Source organism: Protopterus annectens, chromosome 3.part0 (genome assembly GCF_019279795.1).
Source record: "Protopterus annectens isolate FY-2018-M chromosome 3.part0, PAN1.0, whole genome shotgun sequence".
Classification (NCBI taxonomy): domain Eukaryota; kingdom Metazoa; phylum Chordata; order Ceratodontiformes; family Protopteridae; genus Protopterus; species Protopterus annectens.
The window spans coordinates 1,084,721,466-1,084,747,029 of NC_056731.1; positions in this window are offsets into that span (position 1 = coordinate 1,084,721,466).

Genomic DNA, 25,564 nt, shown 5'->3' on the forward strand with positions numbered 1-25,564 from the left:
TCTATAAGAGAAATTATCCTTTTAATATTGTCATGTGTGTGTCTATGATATATAAATCCAGTTTGATCATTATTTATTGTTTTGGATAGTGGTATTTCCATTCTGTTAGTTAATATTGTCATAAATATCTTATAGTCATTATTTAATAATGATATAGGTCTATATGAGGTACAAAGACTTGGGGATTTGTTTTCCTTTAGGATTGGTGTGATTAAGGAATAGCTCCAAGAGGTTGGTATTAAAGCTTGTGACTGAATTTCTAATAGAGTTTTATAGAAGAAGGATAGTATATTTTAAATTAGAACATTTTTCATCTAGATTTAATTGCTCGATATATATATTTTCTGTTTGGAAATGTTCCATATAGTGATTTCTATAGGCATTAAGAATATTACCTATATCTGAGACATTTTTCCTTTTCTTTTCATGGAAGATACTTTTAACGTTATTAGCTTTTGATTGTATTTTCATTCTTGTGGGTAAATTATGTAGATATTTGGGAGAAGTGGCCAAGGTATTACTTTTTAGTTTTTCTAAAGCTAAAGTAGTTTTATATGTTAGACTTTTATTGTATTTATTGTTTAATACTTCTACTTTTTTTTCATCTTCAAATGATTTTGATTTTTTTCAGCTTTTACTGACAAAAGATTGGATTGTAGATCTACTAATTCAGAATCCCATTCTCTGATTTTTTTTTATTCCAAGGTAGGGTTTTACCATATATGTAAGCTTTTAATGACACCCATATCATTATTTTATTTATCTCTGTGGTGTAATTAATATCTAAAAAGAACTGTAATTCAGATAATAACCAGCGTTTGAACTTTTTATATATATATATATATATATATATATATATATATATATATATATATATATATATATACATACTGGAATTCTGGAGTTAAAGATTAATGGTTTGTACACATTTTGAAGTTTTACTATCAGTGAATTGTGGTCTGAAAAGGTGCAGGGAGTAATTGAGAAATTAATGATTTTAGAGTGCAAGTCATGAGCAGCAAATATTTTATCTATTCTAGGCTGGGTAACAAATCTGTGATCTTGATGGGAAAACAACAAAGATTTATCTTCTTTAAATTTGAAAGTATCTACAAGATGAAATGATTCTACCCACATGTTTAAAGCTTGATACAGCAGATGTACACAGCGGTATTTTATTTGTAGTTTCAGAAATATCAAATATACAGTTAAAATCTCCTCCTAATATTAAGTTGCCTTTATAATTATTGGAAAATAAATTCAAGTGTTTATTAACAGCTCCTATTCCAATGCCTGGGAACCAGTATAGATTGGCTAGGGTCCATATTATGTTATTATTTTTAATGATTAATAATGCGATACGAATTTCCTTATCTTCATAGTTATACATGATTTCTGGGTTAATTACATTTGTTTTACATAAAACTGTTACCCCGTTTGTCTTTGTCTTATACGTGGATTGTGCCAATATCATATATTCCTTAGGATTCCATTTGTAATTGACATTTGTTTTGAAATGAGTTTCTTGAAGGAAGACAGTTTTTGCTTTGTTCAGTTTTAAATATTTCAGTAGATTTGATCTCTTGCTAGGATTGTTTAAGGCATTGGTATTTAAAGATAATAAAGGTAAATCCATCTTAGTTTATTTAGACTATGTATTTTTTGTTTTATTGTGACTATTACACATTTTCCTCAGACAACTATAAAGTATATGTTTGAACTTTTAAAGAAAATTATCAGTTTTATACTTTGAGTGTTTACCAATACAGTAATGTTTTGGTCAGGCATATTAAAAATGTTTTGTGAAATAACAAATTTAAATTAATAAATGTTAACAAAACTAAGATCTGCACTAACCATGGAATGAAAACCATTCCTAATCTGATGACTAAACCTAAGTCCATCAGATTATCACTCTTACCTTGACAATCCAGAACATCTGAGCTCCATAAATTGAATTATCTTATGGAGAATATTTGTAATAGGAATAAGCAATATTTATATTATTTTGAACAGGTATAGTACTATTGTAGATTAGACAGAATTCTAATACAATATGAATGTCTACTTACTGTATACGCAAATAATATTTACATGAAAGATAGATGACAAGCAATTCAATCATAGTAAAGTAGGCTGTGTCATATAAAAACTTCAGTAAAAGATTATAGCATACAGTTATTTAACATATTCAGCCTTACTGATGAAGTCTTTCAAAACATATTACTTAATATAAATAGATGGTAATAATATTTACACCTAATGTTTATAATACAATGTATTTTACTGAATATATCAGACGTTATATTTCATTGTTTGCCAGCATTTAAGTAATCACTTTGTTTGTTGCTAACTTACTTAAAGTATCAAGTTTGTTTTATGTGAACAACGATGAACGTTAGTGCATTTTAATTATCAGTGCATCCCTGTCCCCCCATTTCCTACACATAAGGCTTTTCATTTCTGTCATTTCTTATTATAAAATGAGTGAAATTATAGGTTAAAAACAACACATTCACTTATTGTGATTAATGATTACAAGTTCCCTTTCCATATTTATAAATTGCCATTTTTATGGCATATACTGAGAGTTTTTAGATTTAAATGGCAACATCTATTTTGTATAAACAGCAAAGATTAAACTGAGTGATTATTGTCAATTTAATACTATTTGTTCAGAATATGATTGCTACATTCTGTGACATTGCTAGTTCAGGCTTCTATTGTTTCCCTTGAACAACTTTGTCAGTTTGATGTCATGTATAAAGCATTAGTTACCTTGGTAACAGATTAAGTGTTATGTATGGTCAAGATGGATAACAAAACCACAATTCAGGTTAAAGCAATTATATGACTTGTTATGCACATTTACTTATATGAGAAAATAATCATGCTTCCCCTTGATGTTCAGTATAGTGTATGTCATTTACAACAAGTTGAAACTGTAGTGTTATTATACACAAGCCCATGTTATTAAACTGAGTGTCTATTGTCAATTTAATACTATTTGTTCAGAATATGATTTTTGCATTCTGTGACATTTCAAGTTCAGGCTTCTATTGTTTCTCTTCAACAACTTTGTCATTTTGATGTCATGTATAAACATTAGTTACCTTGGTAACCGCTTAAGTATTATATAAGGTCAAGATGGATTACAAAAACTACAATTCAAGTTAAATTAATTACATGACTTGTTATGCATATTTACTTATATAAGAAAATCATCTTGCTTCCCCTTGATGGTCAATGTAGTGTATGTCATTTATGATCAGTTAAGACAGTAGTGTTATTATACACAAGCCCATCTTATTAAATCCTGTCTTTAATATCTAAATTCAGCAGACTGCTTCATCTTATATGAAGATTATATATTTTCTGTCTAGATTTACTAAAATCATAATTTACACAACTATTGTGTGTGTGTTTTTTTTTTTTTTTTTGGCTGTTGCTTAGTTATTTGAGTCACCACAAGCTGTAATCCTTATTCTTATTATTAACACCTTGCAAGCATGTTTGTATAGTCCATAGACTTTAAATTATGAGACCCTTCTAGTTTCTTATTTGTTATATTTCCATCCTCACATACACACATATCAGTACTTCAAGCACGGGCAACAATGCCAATTCTGTTTTGCCAAAATACCATTCACTAGTTCATATGGTGTGTTTCCAGGCTGTTCTTAAAATATCCAAACCAATATTTGCCCTGTTCCATTTTACCAGCCTGTTCTATGCAGTGGCTACTCTGACAGTGAACCCATTCAACACACCTTCCATTCCCACAGATATTTCCACAAAGGAAATCTGATGACTGTCTAGCACTTTCTGGCAACCCCAAACACCCCTAGAATCAGCTATCCCCATATGCCCAATACGTCTGAGCAAGATCACCTCCAAGACCACTGAAAGGGTACTGCACAAGACCAAGTGCTTTTAGTCTTTCTCAATAACTCAGACTTCCACTCTTAAGTAAGTTCTTAATGTGTTTGGACCAAAGTACATTTTAAATATAAAATTGCGCTTATTTTTTTATTTAATTTATTTTTTTATCGAGGATCAACTCAATGAGCTAAATGAAGTGTTGGGAGACCATCAGTATGTGTTGTACATGTGGTTTAAAGCAGCCCTTTTATTATATATATATATATATATTTTTTTTTAAAAAAAAACAAAAACTTCATTTCCGAGAATCATCTCAGAGGCTCCTCAGAGCCATTAAGCATTATTGTTACTCTGTCTCCATTACCATAGCAACAATGGAGCGTCTGCTTCTGTTAGTGTATCTGTATACCGCATACAAGAGGCTTCCAATGCACCTGAAGTAAAGCTTCAATTCACTGCAACTTCAAACCTAAATTTCCTCCCTTTCAGCAAGGCAGCAACCAGGAAAAGAATGGAGAGCAAACAGATCAAAAAAAAAAAAACTCCCAACAAGCCGCCACAACAAGAGATAACACATTCTTCCAGCCTTCCCACCTTTCACTCAGCAGATGTATAAATAAACTATTCTCTGCCAAAATATCCCAAATCACAGTTTTATCCACCACCTTCCCCTGGATCCAGGCTAAAACACCAAAAGTCTCTTCCTAATACACACGCATCAGTAAACCTTGATCACAAGCTGCAACCCACAGCTTACCGGAGACATAAATGGCAATATACAACAGCTGCCAGACACAACTGCATCCACACACACCATGTCAGGCTTAATCAAATAGCACTCGAAGCTACGATACCTGCCATGATTAATATTTACTATGATTAGACAGAATAATAATGACATATGAACTAGCTGCTAGCATGGCTGCATCCATGCACACCATATCAAGATTGAACAAACAGCATGATACCTGCCATAACTGATATTAACTATGTTTAGACAGAATAATAATGACTTTTGTACTAGCTGTCAGACACAGCTGCATCCAGGCACACCATATCAGGATTGATCATATAGCACTCGTAGCTAATCTTAATTGATATTAACTATCTTTAGACAGAATAATGATGACATTTGTACTAATAGCTTGATACTATTATTTAACCAGGATATACATGACATTTCTAAATCGTACTTTAACTGAAGAAGGCATTAGTCTCCATGACAGCATTTTTTTTCAAAACACTCTACTGTTACTGATATTAGGTCTGATGTTAATTTGTTACATTTGAGTCTGAACTCTGATGTATGGTACCTTGTTGAATTAGTTAATTAATTACTTAAATTATAAGTAAAAACAATAAAAAATGAACAAGATAAGTATTCATTGAATTCTAGTAGGGGAATAGAAACTTCCATGTTTGTATTACATGTTGCTTTGTTTGGCTTATATATAATGTAAAGAGTAACCCATCTTGACCTTACTTTGTAAAGAATTATTGGACTCTTTGAACATTCTGAATAAATCATTACTGTTCTCAGTTGTTTAAAAACCCTCCTTTATTTAAATAAAAACAGATGACAAGTGATATACCATATCAGTTGATACTTTGAGAGATGTAGTTGTAAGAGGTTTTTTTTTTGGGACAGCTATCTTGGAATCAGTTTTTTGTTTCTTCTTTCTAGCATCAGTCCAAGTATTTGTTTCTTTTATTCTTTTAAGAGCAGGGCCATCCATTCCATTTACACTATGTTGTTTTTGATGAATACAGTAGCTCCTTCTAAGTCATTAAAAGTTCTCATCTCATTGGGAAAAAGTATTTTTATCTTGGCTGTAAAGACCAGCTGTGTTTTAATGTTGTTTTGTTTCAACAGTTTTATTATTGGTCAGACTTTTTTCTATGTTCTAGTATTCTGGAAGAATAATCACTTGCCAAACCTTATCAGGCTTTGATTGTATTTTAAGGGTTATTTTCTCCTAGCAGATTTTAATATTAGTTCCTTGTCTAGAAATGAAAGAAATGTTATAACTATGGATCTAGGTAGAGTATTCATTGAGTTAGAAGCAGGTTTCCTCAGTGCTCTATGTGCCCTTTTAATTCCAAATGAAAGTCTCTCTTTCAAGTCTAAAAATTCAGGAATCCAGGTTAAGAATGAAATAATGTCTTATCCATCAATGTTTTCAGGCAGACCAAAGATCCTTATGTTGTTTCTCCTTTCTCTGTTTTCTATGTCATCTATTTTGTTAAGCAGCCATGTATTCTATTTAAGCAGAAATTCTTTTTGGGATTATTCCTCTTTGAGTCTCCCTTCAATGTCATTCAGAGAAGTCTCTATATTTGTTATTTTTGTATGGTGTTGCTGTAATAGTTCCTTAAGAGTATCAGTCTGTTTTAGAGAATTTAATTTGAGGTTTTCTAGTCATTTTTAAAGCCATCCATCTTTAAAGATAGTTCCTGTAAGGTAGATGTCATCAATTGCAGTTCTTTTTTCAAAGCAGCATCTAGATGAGAATTCCTTAAGTTGTTCATATTCAGTGACTCAATATATCTCCAAGTTACGTGATCGGAAAATTTTTATATATCTCCACCAAAATTGATATTTATGTAGTTTAGTAGTTTATTTAATGATTTCTGACATTTTAAACTTGAAAATAATAACATTTTCCTATATTATTATACTAGTTTATGGAGCTCTCAAAATTCACTGCTCTCAGTTGGTCATCTAGGCTCCACCCCCTCTCCCTCTACCAATGTTGTAGTGACTTATATGACTCATACTTTTGGTGTAGCACTTAAGTTTTGGAATGTCATGTATGAGCATTAGTCCAAGCCCATGATCTATAACATACATATACTTTCTTGCAGTAATACATCACCAAACCCTTGATGTTTACCATTAAACATAAGTGTATCTGGTTAGAAACATTGAATTAAATAGGTTTAAGAGCATTAGTAGTTAGATTTTAACATCTTGAAACCTTTATCTTATTCATGTGACCAAAAAATCCCGCCGTCCACACCGATCGATCGGGCCAACCGACTCCCACTGGCGGAGGGCCCCGGCGACGTGGCCCAAGAGAATTATACTCCACTGCATTACTGAGTGTTATTATTTCTTATGACAGTATGACATGTGCTTCCAAAGATACTGCACCATAAAAAGGAATCACGTTAATAACAGTCTGTCAGTTTTTCTACATTTAGTACAGCACTGACTTTTTTCAAAGTCTAGTTTAAGACATTAGAAACCAAAAAGTATGGCTTATACACAGACACAGAGTTGAAAATGTTCTCCAACCAGTTTCAACTTTTCTTTATCAGTTTGTCAAACAACTTGATAAGTCAGAAATCATGTCCCTGCTTGTCTACACCCAGCAACAAAGATCATCAATCCTACTGATTACTCTTTCTATGCATTCAGTTACTTCAACTACGCCTGTTTGAAAGACATAAGCCGCTGATAAATGTCCATAATCAATCTCAAAAGCCTGCATTTCCCCAAAGAATGTTGAATGTGCAAAGCTTTGAAGTCATCTAGCCTAGTCGCTACCATTATTCTTTAAAAGCTTACCCAGAGAAGAACTTTGTATTAGTCATTATCACAAAATCTTCCTTAACTGTTCCCTTTTAGCAAATTATTTTATTCTTGTGACTTTATTTCAAAAGTCTCCATGCGTTTCAATTCATTTTCAGTTCTGCTTTTTTGCACTATAGGTACTCTTGTTGGTGCATGTACAACTAATATTTCTTTGGATGAAATCTCAATATGGTACCATCAGGCAGGTAGGTGGCCTAAATGGTACACAGAACAGAATAACTCTAAAAATGTAATTGGTTTCTTGAGCATTCTGGTTCATGACCATCAGAAAAAAAACAATAATAAATATGTATTTTTTTATTGTACTGGCTTATAGATAGTTTATTTATACAATGTAATGAACATAATTATACATGATGGCAGTTCTCACATACCGTTGCTCATCCCTATGTACTCACATATTTTTGATTACCACTGTTTTTGGCAATATTTGCCATTGGTGAAAGTGATTTCATTATATGTAGCAGTTCAGCTGTAATGTAGGTAAGAATTTTTCCTCTTTCTCTGCATTTGTGCAGTGGTATAGTTAGTACATTTCATTTCCTTGGGTGTGGGCACATAAAACCTAATTAAGAAATAAAGCACTAAGGCAAAGGATCTACACTGCAAAGCTAAATGTGAATTAAACATTTCTGCCAGTCCAAAAGACAACCATAAAGCTTTAACTATGCTTGCTGTGTGGCACAGTGGTATAAAACCCTGACTCTTCCTCCAGAAAAATCTGAGTTCATTTACTTGCTCAGGAACTGATTAACATGCAGTTTGTGCAGGAAATTAGCAGCTAAGGCTTTCCCTGTTATGCAGGAATGGCTACTAGTTACTGTCCAGCTTTCTGTCATTTTAGCACTATGACAAAAGGCTCAGAGCAGGGAAAGGAGAAGGGAAGTTCCATAATGATCATGAGCTGTGGCAGCCCCTTTTCAATGGACCAACAGTATGTGGGTTAGAGGGTCATAGGTAGTCCCTGCAGTGATGCAGCTTCATGATTCATCACCATGGGAGGGTTGGGAGCTTAGTAGTAGCACACTCAGGTCTCAGGATCCCAGTAAGTGGACAAGCAACCCTAACAGCTCTCTGAATTAAAGCTTCAACGGGTAGTTCTCACTACTGTAAATCACTGGGTTATGTCTCTGAGGGGGGAGAAATTGAATTAGTCTTACAGGAGCTGGCTTGTTGGACAGCAAGCATGAGACAAAATGATAAAAAAACTTCCTTAACTGTGTCAGGAACATCTGAAACAGTACCCAGCACTACACTGAGTTAATATCAATTGGAATGTATATGTCATGACCACAAGAATATTACAAACATATTAGGAGACAAATTTAGCTCAAACAGCTCTCTTCTGACCCCCTGTCTGCTACACAACACCACAGAGACTACCTCATAGCAAGTGATAAAAAAAATCTAGAAAACCAAAGTTAATTTGCTCTATGAGTCCAGGTCCATATAAAATACTATGGTCTGATAGCATGAAACACTGTTTATGGACATCCTTGTTAGTCTTTAAACATCAGGCTCACCAATGGTTATGAAGTTGAAGCTTTGAGAACAGCTGCTATCATTCTCTGTACAGGTGTCCTACCTCTTATTCTAGGAACTGTAAACTGATTAGACTTCTCAGTGACAAATGTAAAGTAATGCAGTTTGCTATCATGGAATTCATAAATAAGGATATTGGCAGCTTGCAATGCTTTTATTTAAATCAGCTTGCCTTTCTGAAAGGAACATCCTTTTCACTTAACCAGCTGATTTTTTTTAAAAGGGACACAGATGCATGAATGAATGCAAAGACCAAGCCAATTATAAATCCTAATGTAATTTCTTGGATAGTGAACTGTCTAAAAGCAGAACTGGTAGCACATTTCTCTAAAATAGATTGTCCCCAGAGGGTACCACAGTGATCACTTCAGGGATCGCCATTCTTCAGAATACACTTTACTGAGATAAAAACAGATGTCAAGGGTATTTGGCTGACCAGGTTTTCTGATGACTTCAAACTTAAATTTGGGTCTGTTATGAATACTCCATATAAGACCAATATCCTTCAATACAGCTTTACACATAACAAATCACTGTATCTGGTCATGGACTAAAACTAAACATAAAAATTTAGTATTGTTTACTTTGGGATAAAAGAACCTCGCTGCTCTTAACAACATAAGTAACAACCCATGCAAAACTGATACTGCAGTTAGAGATATGGGCATATTCAGAAATATTGAATTTTTCTTCAACCACTAAGCATCAGCTCCCATTAGAATATTATTCTACCTAGCCTAACTAATTACTAAAGACATTGCCTCTATGTCTAGTGAAGTTGTCTCACTCTACATAGACTCTCTAAACTACATAGAGCATCCAAAAGCTCTACCACTTTTCTGTCTCTTATAGACTCCTTTCTTTCAGTCTCCACTTAGCTTACAAGGCTACAAATGAGCATGTCATGCTTGGCCTTATGTATAGACCTAAACCTACATCATTTTGCAAACAGCTCTTTTCTTGGGAGAGATACCTCAACAAAAATAACTTAACTTTGAAATAAGTTCTCACTTCCCGTCAAAATATAATCTCCCTTACCCTATGAAAGGCAAATTTAGTCAAACAGATGTGTAGCCAAAGATTCACCACAGGTCTAGCCTGTCAGACCTCTACAGAGAAGAGAAATAGGGAAACTGAAGTTGCTAGGCTCCTAATGCTCTTCAAAATTGATTGTCTAGTACACGCTAATGAACCTATCAGGCTACATGATCCAACTACTGAAGAGTTATAGGGCCAAACATCCGTGTTTCTGATCACAGCATCAGGATTTTGGAACAGATAGAGGTGTACATCTAGTAAACTATGAGAGAATAGCCTTGACCTCAATTTGCTTATATTAGTGGTGGGAAATATTAATGTTTTTAAATTTTTACTAAGTATTTTATCACGGTTTGAATTGATTTATTATCTCAATTTTTGAAATGGCGTCTTTTTTTTTTTGCTGCTTGACTAGAAGAATTTTTTTCTAAATTCATTTGTAAATGGAGTTTACTTGAGACTATTTTCTTTACATCAATAAATTTTATTGCATTACAAATAATAAAAAAGATCTGTTTTGATTATGATTTATTATACAATTAAGAGTACGTAATATTCAAAAATGTGATTTTTTTAAGAATATTTTTATTAATTTAACATATTTACAATATATACACAGAAAAGAAGAAATTCAACATTACATACTGTTGCACAATGATATAAATACATTGAATCATTAAGGTAATTTTATACAATTAATACAAGCGTTTTAGTATTTCAATAGCAACATTTCAGGGTTATGCCAACCACTAAAAGTCTTAGTATGATTTAGAGCTGTTAATCTGAGCACTTTCTTTTTCACTTTTACATAGTATTACTGTTAAATTTAAAAACTCTTTGAACATAGGAACTGAGTTCAAGTTCCATGTTTTGTAATAACTTTTCTAGCAACTGCCAAGAGAGCCCAAAACATTTATTGCTCTTTAGCTTTTACAGATAATGGAAGTGGAACATTCATTAGTATTACTGATCTAGTTAAAGAACAATTATCAGACCATAACCCCTTAAAAGCATACTTATCTTCCCAATATACATTTAATTTTTCACCCTCCATAAACATTTGTATCCAATCAGATTTTAAGTTTTTACTGCATCTCCAACAAACTGAAGAAGGTATTGTACTAAACTCAGGGAGTAACAAACATTCTATATTCTGTTTCTAGTTCTACATAAACAACTTTTCAGTATAAACTTGAAGAAGTTTGACTCACTGATTTAAGTAATCTATTGAGTCACTCATTCCGCTATCTAAAAAGTTCCAGAATTTTGAAACAAATTATTATTATTATTATTATTATTATTATTATTATTATTATTATTATTATTATTATTATTTATAATTAACTAATATAACTTGGACAAGCTTCCTTTGTAGGTCACCCTACCTTTGATAATATAATGGGGAAATAGTGTTCTGTTCCTGTTCACTCATATTATCCATAAAGTCATTTAATTTCTGACTGATGTATAAAATTAACTGGTTAGCAGATTTATCAAATGTATATTCTTTCATTAAATATTCTGGAGACTTGGCTTTTCCTTTTTCAAACCAATCAGACCATAATTCTAATCCATTCCTTTTTAGTGAATTCATTTTAAAATAGTTCTGAGTTTCCTTAAATCTAGAGGCATGTGCAATGGGAAAGCACAAAACTTTCCATTTTGATATTAATGGAGTTTTAAAAACATATTTCTCAACTGTTTTAAGAATTGATTTCATATATGCATTATGCAACTATCCACACTTCTGTGTGATATCAGTAGCATAAAATAGCATAGCTTGAGTGGGTAAAGGGGCATGAGTGCGATTGGAAGATCCTAATCGTTCTTTATTAATAGTGCATAATGGCTGTTAAATGCAGTTATTTCATTTGTGGTCAGTGTTGAGATATAGAGCATTCCATGTTTGGTCTATCTGTAGCAACTGCAAGGACTTTGCTACACTTTTAAGAATAATAATTTATTTTTCTTTTATTTTTAAGACAAATTTGACTGCAATAGTACCACATGGCTTTAACACTCCATGATCCCTTGGTATAAGCTGAAAAAACTGATAGTTACAAATGTAGCAAGCAGTTTGCTACAGTTAAAGAAAGAGAGGCTATTGTTTTCCTTGTTTCTTTTTCTTCTTTTTTTCCCTCCTCTCAACTAAGGAAGGATGGGCAGTGGTTGGGTGCTGAAATGGGACCTGATTGTCTCCTGCAAAAGGTACCTGATCGTTGACTATTTTTTTTAATTGTTCTTGTTCTGAGTAGATGTGTGGGTGGGATACAGAAGTAGGAACTAGATGACTGGTTGCTGATTCATGATGTTAGCGGGCACCAGATCAGGGATGTAAAACAGGTTTACTGGTTTTGTTTAATCACTTAGACTTTGCCCTCATGATCAGACCATGCCAACACTGAGTAATTCCAGTTAAACCCGCACACAGGCATGGATTATTGCTAAAAATATACAGCCAATTTTTCTTATTTTTTTTCATAGTAATACATACCTGTTACTCACATTAGCATATGCTTTATGTTTGAAGAAGGCCCTCTCCAGGAAAAAAGTCCATATTCTCACATTTGATTTTGGCTACCTTAACCCCTACCACTGTCTGTTTTTTTTTTTTTTTCATTTCTAGCATCCCAGAGTGAAAAAACCCTTTCAATGGCCTTGCACTAATGTCTCTCTCTTGCTTTTTATTTGTGCTTTATTTGAAATTGGTTGGCTTTCTAGCACAATACTATCCCCTCTCCCACCCTCAAAACATTTCCAGCAAAATTTCTGTTCTTTGATAATTACAACCTTTAATTGTGCTAATGGGTAGAGTCCCTTTCCACATGACTACAAAGCCTTGATCTTCTTTTCATCTCAAAACATAATTTTTACATACACACAAATATTTACACAAAACATCCCCTTTCTTGACACATCAATGTACAATTCAAATTCCTGAAAAAAAAAGCTCCTGTCATCATTAATTCACAGAAACTATAATTCATGATGGTCTTAGATGTTTTAGATTTTAATTATAAATAATTATTACAAAACTTTGGGCCGGATTCACGAAGGCTTGCTTGGAGTCTAAGAGTAGAGTAAGACTCCATGCAGCCAACATGTCCGCCGAGCAATCCAGGAACAGCCGGTAGGGGTGTGCAACAGAGCTCCTAAAACGACTCTTACATGGACAGGGCTAGGATATGCAAATTACCTCAATTGCAGGCGAAGGCTATGCAAATGAGGTAAATTTGCGATCCAGGAAACCCAAACCTGTCCGAGCAAGGGTAGTGTTATTTGCAGAAATGTACTCCGTTGACAACTGAGTACTGTTCTGCAAATAGCAAAACGGAGCCGTGACAGCTCCAAAAAAAGGATGCATCCAGTTGAGGAAGCATGCCAATGGCCAAATATATGGCCATTGGCAATGTTCACTGATGCAAAATAAAAATAAAATATTTTTTTTTATCCCGATCTCTGATGTTTAAGCATAGCTCAGCGCCACGCAAATACACTGTGCTCTAAAAACCAGAAAACCAATAATTAAAATCCACAAATATGAATTTTATTGTAATTCTTAATTTACAATGCAAGGGAATGGCAGGCTGAAGACAACATGGCTACCAAGTAGAGGTTGCTAAGGGGGGAAGCTCAGTCTAAGAGATGTAACCAAGCATTAGTAGGCAATCCTATGCAAATGAGGGTAAGGATAGTGAATCCCAAGTTTACATGCAGATGCACTGTACAGTACCTGTGCCTGCCAGGGGTGCCACGGACAGTATTGGGTACTAAGTCAGACTGGGTACTATCGTCAGAGGCAGAGGGATGTCAACTGGTCCCATGTCCCTGCTGGGACTGGCCAGAGCCATGTGCACGTGGTTGTCTAGGACGGTCTATTGACAGCCCAGCCCCAACATTGCTGGGGCTAGTACTGCAACTACGGGAGCAGCTGTGACTTGTGTGTCATCTGTGATGACTGCCAGCTGATGATGTCACTGGCATACGTCCACGTCGACATCTCAGCCCCTGCACTGTCCTGGCACATGGACATTACATTGCGGAGGACATCTAGTGTCTCCCCCCATGTCTATCAATGACCTTGGTGTAATTACGGATGGCACCGGCAAGGTCACAGATACTGTCATTGATAGCAGTGTTGTGAGCCCTCTGCACCCTTAGTCCCTGCCTGGTGTACCATTCCATACGTGCCTGTGCCTGCATTACAGCCCGGAACAGACCTGAGGTTGTGAGACCTGTGGGGGCACATCTGCCAGGGACATTATGACCAGCAGTGCTCCCACGAGAACCCCTGGACATATGCCTATGTGGTACTGTTCCAGGTGTCTGGGTATGGCTGCTGTGTGGGGTTGCATGTGCCATAGATACCACACTATCCTGGTCAATGCCTACTGCATGCTGTTCCTCCGCTAAGGCCATTGGTGTTGAGGGATGTATCGGCAGTATGAATGTGCGCATAGATGGGGTGGACAGCTATGTATTGTCGATTGGCGGACCAACGACAGACCTTAACAAACCTGCCTGTGCCGCAACACATGTGTCATCACTATTTGTGGCAGTGACTTCAGGTTCCCTGCTGCACTCATCCAACAATACCTCAGCACCTGTGAGAGGAAGACAGGAAACACACTTTACAATCTGTACAGATGTTAGCACACATGCGCACATGTGCACATGCACACATGCACACATGCACACATGAACACATGAACACATGAACATATGCACGCATGAACACATGCACACATGCACACATGAACACATGAACATATGCACACATGCACACATGCACACATGAACACATGCACACATGAATACATGAACACATGCACACATGAACACATGAACACACGAACACATGCACACATGCACACAAATACACTACTCAGTTAGGCTGACACACACACACACACACACACACACACACACACACACACACACACACACACACCGACAGCAATACGGAACATACTCATTAATGGTTGATGGTGGAGTACAGTATCACAAGCCAAAGAGTCCTATCACACATGTCAGCATGCAGGATGTGTGTTGCTCAACAGCATGTAGTGCGAGTGTAGAGAGTCCTTGTTGATAACAGTATACATGTCGTTGATGCATGTGTGTTGTTCAATGATTGGCCTCACCCTGGAACACAATGTGTACATGGAAACAACATTGCTGTGCAAGTCTGAAACGCTTTCCAATGTCCTGTGCACCATCACTCATAGGTATACATACCATGGCCGGATGCACACAACTGTCAGGTGTATAGCAATGAATGCTATGTGTAGTACTGTAGTTACTGTAACTGGATGTAGTTTAGTACCATGAGCCATCATCAGGCAGCATCATGTGGTCACTCAAGGCCACTAATGTATGTCACACTGGCAAATATATTGCTGTACATGACCTGCTCTGCTTTGGCTACATTAACCATTTCACAGCCAGTTGTCACATGGGTATGTAAGGTGTTCAATAGGGAGCATTGCCTAACATGAATGTGTTGTGTGTTGAACCGTGTCACACCGCCCCATGATAGGCCTCTACCCCTCAGGTATAGTATGTGTGCTGTGTTGATGACATTTGGGATACTGGAGTAAAATCCTTACAGCAGGTGTCTACATATGCCATGTGTATCATATTAACACATTGCATATGACAAAGTGGTGTATGTTGTGTGCATGTGTATTGACTCTGCCTATACAATGTCCACTACAGTGTACCACAATTGTTTGGGATGCTCTGTGTATTGCATGTGTTTGAGGCAGCTACTCATGTTACTGGGATGTGCATAGTCCCACAGAGAACATGCAGAGCATGCATTATGTGTAGGTGTTTTACATGTGTATATGGCCTACAAGTCTCCTATGACATGCACATGTTATATGCTATATTAAATGTAGAACACTCACCAGCATGGGTCTGCTGTCTTGCTATCACACCAGAGTGACCTACAAGGATATGAGACAGTTTGTCAGTGTCAACAATTATGGCATTGCTGCTGTGTGTTTGCAATTTTAGAGTAGTACAAGAGGTGACAGTCACAGGCATACAGATTATGTTCCAAATTATCAGTATTGCATGACACCAGGCTCCACATCTTCTGAATACACAGTACACATCTGATAAATGCATGTTCTAACAATTGAGCTAACAGTAGTCTACAGATATGCCATGTTACCTGCACGCTCTGTATCGACATGCTGGGTGACTCCGGCCTCCATGATGACACATGTCTGTTGTACTGGTTGGCCAGGAGCCACCAAGCTGAGGAACAGCTCTTCCATCTGGTGAGGGGGGAATGTGTTGCTGCACCACCACCTGTGGCAAGCTGTTGTCTGTGGACATCGGAGGCATGCTGCCAGACATGTCTGATTAAATCACTGCAGTGATGGCGTACCTGCTCATAAGTCCGGTTATGCATGCCTACATCATTCACCCGATGGACAACATCCTGCCACAGTGCAGTGCGCCCATGCTGGTCCTGGCTGGTTCTGGAGAACAGCAGGTTGTGATGATGTATCAGGGCGTCTAAGATGACTTCCTCCTCCTCAGGGGAATACACAGGTTTCCTGTTGTGAGACATGTCCCTGGAAGACAATAAAACAGTAATTGTGAGCAAGTCATGTGGCACACTTAACATTCTAAAGTACAGACATCAATGAAATGCCATATATAGCAACCTATTGGCTGTCAGTAGATACACACTTTTAATACCACATATGACTGCTCAGCCCACAACTGCCTAACAGTGCCTGGCACATACAATATACCAAACCATGTTCTGCACAGCAACAAAGTGAAACCAGTATGGCACACTGTATGTGACACAATGCACCACCTAGCCACAGGAGGTGTATATGAAGCTAATGCATACAGACATGTGTCATCCATTGAAATGAATGTAAAGTACAGTTACAGTACTACCAGTACACCAGGCTACTTGTTGATAGCAAACCCCTCAATAACATATGTGCACATTCATCACTATAGGTGGCATACTGCTGTACTACACTATACATGTTGCTAGATATGCACTTATATCCTGTGACACACATACCACCGAGGCCATGTTACAGGCATACCCACACACACATCAGACATACCTACAAGACGCAAAGGTATGGCAACCCAGATCAGTTATACCTGTGTACCATACAGTACTGTGTGTCAGCACCTACAAAACCTCATGCCTGAGGTATGTAATGTGTGAGGACTACAGGTAACAAACAAAACAGTGTTTCCAAGCAATGGGGATATAAACCATACTGTGCTGTTTAGGCCTACAGCTTCAGGTAGTACTACAGTTCATAGGGGATTTGTATTCACTAGTGTTAACAATCAATAAGTATACAAGTACTGCTTTAGCCTACAATGGCACATGGGACTACGTCACACCATATGCCATGCTGCTTTACCTGCCTAGCAATAGCATACGTATCTTTTTCTGGGATTAGAGCTACAACACTACATACCATGATATACACAGTTTCCCACTAGGCTATCACACATATACACAACTTTGACACATTCGCCTACACATTCACCATCACACCCAGTCAACCTCACATAGCAAGTAATGCAACAAGTACATGCGTGTGTGTATCGGGTCCTAGGTCGCTAATAGGCTATTATTCGTAGGGCCTATGGAAGCCTAGCCATATGGTACCCTGCCCTTCAACACCCATGTAATGTAAGTTCATGTGCCCCTGTCATGCAGAGCCACAGAGGTGATTCCCGGGTTGTGTTTCCTATCTCACATCCAATCATCATGATTATTCATGACAACTGCTAATGAGGACCTTCATTTACTATTGATAGGTAGTTAGTTCCAGAGTATGGTATGTGTCTGAGATGATAATGAACCACTCCAGCATGTTCAGCTTTTTGACGTTACAGGGTTTAGATCAGTACAGTGTGTAGCTTGTATGGAGTTTAATCTGTTTATATGGAGCATGTCCAACACCTGCGGGTTTGGCATAGCTTTGTATGTCAGGCAGAGGTTGCCTCTGGGTAGGCGGTATGAGACACAGTGTAGCTGTGGTTTTGTAAGACAGTTTGCATAGGGCATCTGTTTGAGTCTGGTAATAGTCTTTGTGAGGTATGTGTCTGGAGTCTGCAGTTGCTGTAGATGTCTTCAGAGGTACATACCAACAGGGCCATTGTACTCTATGATGGGTGTTATGACTGATGAGTAGAGTGGAACACTGACTTCTTTTTCCATGGATGACACACCTTTTCTGATGACATGTGGACCGTACTCAGTTTACATGACTAGTGTGGCACTGTGATTATCAAAAGGGACACTACTGTCCACCTGTGTCCCGTAGTCTCTTATCACACTTTCGGTATTGAGTAGACTACCACCTATGTGGTAGTTCATGGGTACAGGGTTTTTAACAAAAAGGATGGCAATACATTTACAACATTGAGCTTGAGCGTACATATGAACATCCATTTGTGTACATATAGATATACATATAGGCACATATACAGTCCACCTTTCATGGTGGGAATATCAATTATGCAAAGGTTGAGAGGGATACAGTTATGTAATGATATTGCACAGTCTTGTGCAGAATGCATGGAAGGTATTCTCAGCCCATGTATCTTTAGCAGGACCCCCTATCTGGAAGACTAAAAACCTAACAAATCATACCCACGGCGTTTAAACACCACATGTCATATGCCAGCACTGTATGCTATTTTGTTTGCCACACACTACAACCTACATATAAATTTGCACATAACCTGCACCAACATATAAATGTCCACCCTTCACAAACAGTTGCAGTATGTCCCTTGCTCTATGCACATGTTCAGATGCTAATATATCAGACACATAAATATCTCTCCATATGTGTGTGCCATACACACACAGGGTGCACACTGTTGTAAGTCTGTACACCTCACAGATGACCTGTTGGGCCTTGCTACAACATGGACAGTTGTCACATGTGTGCATACAGTAATAGTACAGGGAGTATATATAGCTGCAAATGCTAACATTACCATACTAGCCTGGTACAGCAGTTGCCAATGCTAAGCTACACATTATGTGACTATCATGCATGTCTTACTCTGTCACATCCAAGTTTATATAGGTGTTTGCACTACTCCCCCAAACTGCCATTATACGCAGTACTGTACAGACCATAGATAACATGTTCAGATGTTTGACATATAATGCTGAGCTACATATGTCACAGTTATGTCCCACTGCACACAGCTACACACTAATTTGTTCATGGCAGTAGTTATGCATGGCATCAGTGCATACATACCTACTGCTGCCACATATGCATGTTTCAGAATATGTACAGTACTATTCATAAACATCTACTACTTGCCAGTAACTACAAATCTGTTAGATACCTGTTTGTCACTTTCAGGTCCGTCTGTGTATGCTTTGACATTTTTTTTTTTTATTAAGTAAAGTTTTTTACTTAAGTTTTATTTTTGGTTATTAAGTTTTTTTTTCTTAATTAATATATTTAGGTTATAATTAAGTAAATATACTTTTTACTTATTTAAATATTTCTTTATTAAGTACTAAAGTTTGTCACTAATCTCCAGGAGCTCTAGAGTTGCTGACACGTTCAATGTAATGATTGCATGTGGGGATAGCAAGTACAATCTGCTTTTATAGGTATCTGCACATGAGCATGTGATGCCCTCTGCACCAATTGGTGCCCAGCATTTGGTAAATGCATACAGCCTGCTGTGTGGTAATTGCAGTACTCACTGTCATAGCAACCCAGTGCTATAAATTGCTAAGATATGTAGGCATAACCCTTTCAGATTTCCAGAGTGGGGCCCATGCTTGTTTGCTGTGGGCACTGTTGTGTAAGTCAGAAGGTTGGTATACTTCTTATATATGAAGCTAGAGGTGTAGACAGTGATGTACATGTTGTACTCAGATCTGACTGTTGCCACTTCCAGTACAGAGCTATCAGTGTAGAGTTTACTCACCCCTACAAATACTTACACAACATTTATGTGACTATGTAGTTTCTTTTCTACTCATATAATTAACTGCCATACAAACGTAGTTATTGAGAAGTATTCTTTTGGCACATAAATTGTTTGTGAACTGTTATACTGTGAATACTAATGTACTCACTTGTGCAGGGTTTGTGTTTTTTATTGTTGACATTAGCACAGAGTTCTCAAGACAACTGGACAATTCCAGTACTGAGTATGCCTACCTGCACCCTTGGTAGACCCTAAACACACAAGTATATTTTAATTGTGGGGGGGATGCTTACATACAGAGAGCATTATGTGTTATTGTGTGAATATTATCTTACTGGACTTAAAAGATTGGTGTGTACCTGTTAGTTTATCAAGGCAGGTGGTCTGTCTGCATAGTTCCCAACTGTGAACCTATCCAGATGGTAGGCAGAAGATACACTGTTATTCTTTGTCTGTGCAACTCACAGGTATTTTCAGGACTGGTACAATGGCATTGTTACAGTCAGTTGCTACCAGTACATGGCTACATCCGTTGGTATTTCTGTGTTGTACTCCTACATAAGGGTATGCTTGTGGAGGTCCTACCAAAGCTATTTGCAGAGTGTGTAACAGCAGAATAGCTGATATGCCTGTGTGTTTGTGCCTCTGCCAGGCCTATGAAACACTCAGATACATCTTTGCATGGAGTCAGGGATAGGTAGTTAAAAGTGAGGTACACCTTACACATAATAGGGACAGTAAGTGTAGACTTGAGTGAAGCAGTGCATATGGATTAGTACTCCTTTTATGACGTACAAGCGGTGTCTACTGTTATTATTGTCAGTATTCATTGTGTAATACCCCACCTTTCTGACTGACGTCAGTACTTTTCAGAGGGATTCAGAGGGACACAGCTAAAATATGTTTCACAATCAGGAACATCCCTGAAAAGTAGTCACAGTTAGGAAGTATGGCCTCTGCCCTAATCAGATATTCCACTGTTTGTCCTGCTATGATACTGTGTGGGGGTTGTAAAGTGCCTCTGTAACATTATTTGCTGCTTGAATGGCTGCTTATCATATCACACTCATGTAATGCAATTCCATAACAATTGCTGGCAAAGATCCACAGAGCAAGCTTTGTGTTATGGCCTTCCTATTTTTCCTTTACATTCACTCATTGCAATGCATGATGTATTTATTTCAGCACCAAGTTATTGTATATCTGCTGTGGCTTAGTGGTACTTCATGCAGTCTAGTGTGTCCAAGGTCTGGGGCTCGAGACTGACAGAGGTGTTTTATTTTGCTGCTGAGCAGAACAAGTTCCCTGACATAGAGTGACTATGGCACTTTTAAGCAGTTGTAAGTGGGTTTGGGTGGGTTTGTGTGACGCTTAGCGATGCTTAGCTAAGCGCACACATGCGCATACTCGCTTAGACCCGCTTACTACTGCTTAAAAGTGCTTATTCCCGCTAACCCCCGTGCTAATGTCTTTGAAAGAAAAGAAAATGGGGAGATAGGAAAGTGGTGAAAAAGGGGGCACAAAGAGGGAAAGACAGTAGGAAAACAAGCTCGGGATGTGCAGGATGGGTGTAGGGAAGGTAGATAGCTGCCCATTTCTTTACCAGCAACAGCTGTGCATATGCAATAAATTTGGAGTGAAATTTGAAACCTTCCATGGCTGGGAGAGGGGTGAGGACAACAAAGTATGTTGTACTGCCAATTATAATTATCAGTTTACATGTCCAGTGGACATGTGTGTGAAATGGGAAGCTATGTATGGGGCGTAATTTTTTTGTGGGTACAGATTGCCCTTTTTTTTTTTCAGGTGAGAGTGGAAAGTGAGGTAGAGGAAGTAGGTATATTTGGGGAGGTAGGTTGGGGAGGTAAACAGACAAGACAAACAAGATGCATACAGGGGCAGTGTATGACACATGGGGTGGGTTAACACAATTGACGGGGACGGATGTTTGGAAATCGCAAGCCCATGAGCCCACAGATGGTAACAGTGGAACTGAGATCCCCACCCATGGGCAGTCACCACTGCACCTTCACAGCCCTGAGGGTGGCTGTGCTGGGGGCTGCATAGGATGGGCAGGCTCACCCATGAGACGTGCCACTCTCACCTCAAGCTGGTGTAGGGGATCAGTGACTGAACGCTGGATCTCCCTATGCACCACAACCCGGACCCTTCGAATGGTGACAGGTGGCCCTTCTCTGCCCACGCTTACACTGGGGGAACGAGCCCCATCCCCTGCAGCGCTTCCACCCGAAGGTGGCACAGGACCAACGGAGGAGGGGAGCCCGGGCTGGGCACTGGACCTGCTGGTGCCAGGTGCACTCGCCATCTGAGAAGGGACAGGTGGGTCCACTGGGACCGGCCTTCCCATACGTTCTGTGATTAGGTGTGTTTAATTACAACATAAACAACAGCATTCCAAATTAGTTGTAAAAGCATATATTGAACGACAGTGGACATTCCAACAGCATGCAGGGATGATTGGTGGCAACAGGCCACCATGATTGTGGTGTTTGAACAGGGCACATGCATCAAAGTGAATGCAGATATTTATAGAACAATAGGACATATGTCCCAACAAATGTTTTGAGATTACACATACCCATTAAGGTGTGGAATTGCATTGTTTATGCACATACAGTAGGGTGTAGAAAGAAACCTCAATTAACATCTTATAAGTACTTTTAGTCTACACTACATTCCTATCGACTGCAGGTGTATATCCCCTACATGTATTATTACACTTGCCAACATGCATTAGGTTGTGTAATGGGTTTGGCTAGTTCATTATATACCTGACCTATATCTGACATACTAACTGTCCAAGATGCAGATGTTACTGCTACATATTTATTAATTTTATTTATATTTCTTTATATACATATCTGGATGTGTTCACATGACATTTTCAGTTAAATTTGTACAGAACCCTACATTTTGTGCAGCACACTCACATTTCTGGGGAACAAATTAACGAGCTACTCATGTGCCAGATTTACTTATGCATGCCAGCCAGTAACTGACTGTTGAGGACTGTATATGTGCTTCACAGCTACTGGCACTTCCATTAACCACTTTAGATGGGACTGCCCAACTGTGGGTTGCCAGCACTTATTAAAACAGTACTATTTGTATAATGCAAGGGTACAACAACATTTCAAAGTAAGTGACACAGACACATTCCAAGTTTTATTCCTTTATTAATTACCTTACACACTTTTTCACAGGCTCTCTCCTTTATTTGATATTACAGTGCATATGGCAGACATATTCAAGACATATTGTACCTTTATTAATAAGTTAGAACACTCTTTTTCAGGCTCACTCACTTATTTGATATGACAGTACATGCAGAGATATTATTCCAGACATATTTTACCTTTCTTAATGGGTTACTACACTCTTTTTCTGGCTCTCTATCTTTTTTTATATAACAGTACATGCAGAGGAATTATTCAGGGCATTTTATGGCTGTATTATTGGGCTACAACACTTTCTTTCAGGCTCTCTCACCTATTTTATATAACAATACATGCAGAATAATTACTAACCTGCCTGGTGGTGCAGCCTTAGCAGCCTATCAGCATAGGCTTGCTGATTCACAGCATGGACACCTGCAGCTGTGAAGTAAATGAAGGGATATTGAGACATACCTATCCATTATATAGAATAAATTAGCATGTCTTACATACTGCATTCCATGGCTACCTACTCAGTAGTGGGGCATCTTGCATCCCATGGGCCTTCTGTATCCATTGGTTCAGTAGGTCCTGCTTCCATCTCTTCAGGTTTGCATGGTGGTGACGGACCTGCTCACCAGTCCAAGGAATGCCTGTGACACTGGTGAGGTCATGAGCTAACCGGTTACAATCCTCTGCCTTGTACTCCGTCCCTTGGAACTGGCCCTGCAGGAGTCTTGACTCATGATGGTGGACAAGGAGCCAAACCATGTATTTTGACTCCTCGATGCCCCAGCGTTGTGCTCTAAAGCATGTACCCTCTCTAGCACCAGCCATTCTAACTGCAGATGGGAGCTATAATCAGTTATGGTGAGTATTCCCGTGTATGGGGCTTAAATATGCCGCATTTCCCACACTTGTTTGTGATTGGCCATTTTTGAAAATTCTCGGCTGACTGCAGACCTGCTTAGTAATGGTTAATCTACCATTTATAAGTATATGTATGTTAACAGTGGCTGTTTATCTTAAGCTGTCATGGCTTAGTGGTTCAGTACTTTGATTATGGTGCACAGAGTCCTGGGTTTGAACCTTGTCATTGCATTTTATTTTACTACTATCCAGACAGGCTAGGGGGTGTGGCTGTGTTTAGGCAACTTTGCTCTACGTTGCTCCATTTTGCCCTACGGTGCACTGGTTGGAGCGGCGCGCATCTCCACTCAAACCGATTGCGCTGGGTAAAGCACTGTTTAGCTATGGGCAACTCCGCTGGGTAAAGCATTGCTTAACTACGGGCAACTATATTGCGCTGGGTAAAGCACTGCTTAACTACGGGCAACTATATTGCACTGGGTAAAGCGCTGCTTAACTGCGGGCAATTATATGTTAGGATCCTTTATACATATACATTTTGTTCACTGATACATAGGCCATTTCAATGCTTTTTAGTAAAATTTTAATCATATATGTCAGGAATTATTTCATATACTAATTTAGAACATAAAATAGGAAGGGGAGTGGTGGGACTCGAACCGTGCATGCCTGCTCTTTGTGTGAACGCTCTACCACTACTCTATTGCTATTTGGTGTAATTTGCATAAACATTCCTTATTATACTCTTCCATGTCGGGATTGCTAACTGCAGCTAAGAAATGAGCACAGCCTCACACACACGCGCAAATATGGGCAGCTATATCGGGAATTAGAAAAAAAAATTAATGTTTTACTTTTTATAATTCTGCTGGGGGTTTACAATGTCAGGGAGTGTGGTGTTGGGTACATGGACATTTGAGCGGACTCACTCTTGTGCGTTGACATTTTGCATTTCAGACACTTGCAGGGGCGTGGACCTTTAGACTGCTCGGCAGTCGGACACGCCCCCTGCTTTCCTGCATGGTCCGTGTTAGACTTGAAGTAGAGTCAGTGTGCCCTCATGAATATTCCTGGCACGCTGATGTCATACCGTTCAACTGCAGACTCCGAGTAAGACTTATTTAGTCTTATATGGAGGATTCATGAATCTGGGGATTTGTTTAATTAAATAAATCTTACATGTGAAGAAGTTATGAACAGAAATGGAAGTGATATCAGTTTCTGTAATAAGAAATAAAACCTCTATTTTTCTGTTTTGAGTATACTTTGCCCACATTTGCATATTGTCATGTTATATCATTGCATAAGTGGCAAGTATATTATGGATACCTTTATCGAAGTGCTTGTGATAGTTTTATTAGATTATACCTTCATCAACATTCATAAACAGTTCTATGTCCAAAAAACTGATTCTCTGTCAAATTGCTGCCAATGTAAAAGTTAAAAACTTGGTAGTAGAGTTCAATTGATGTATAAAAGAATG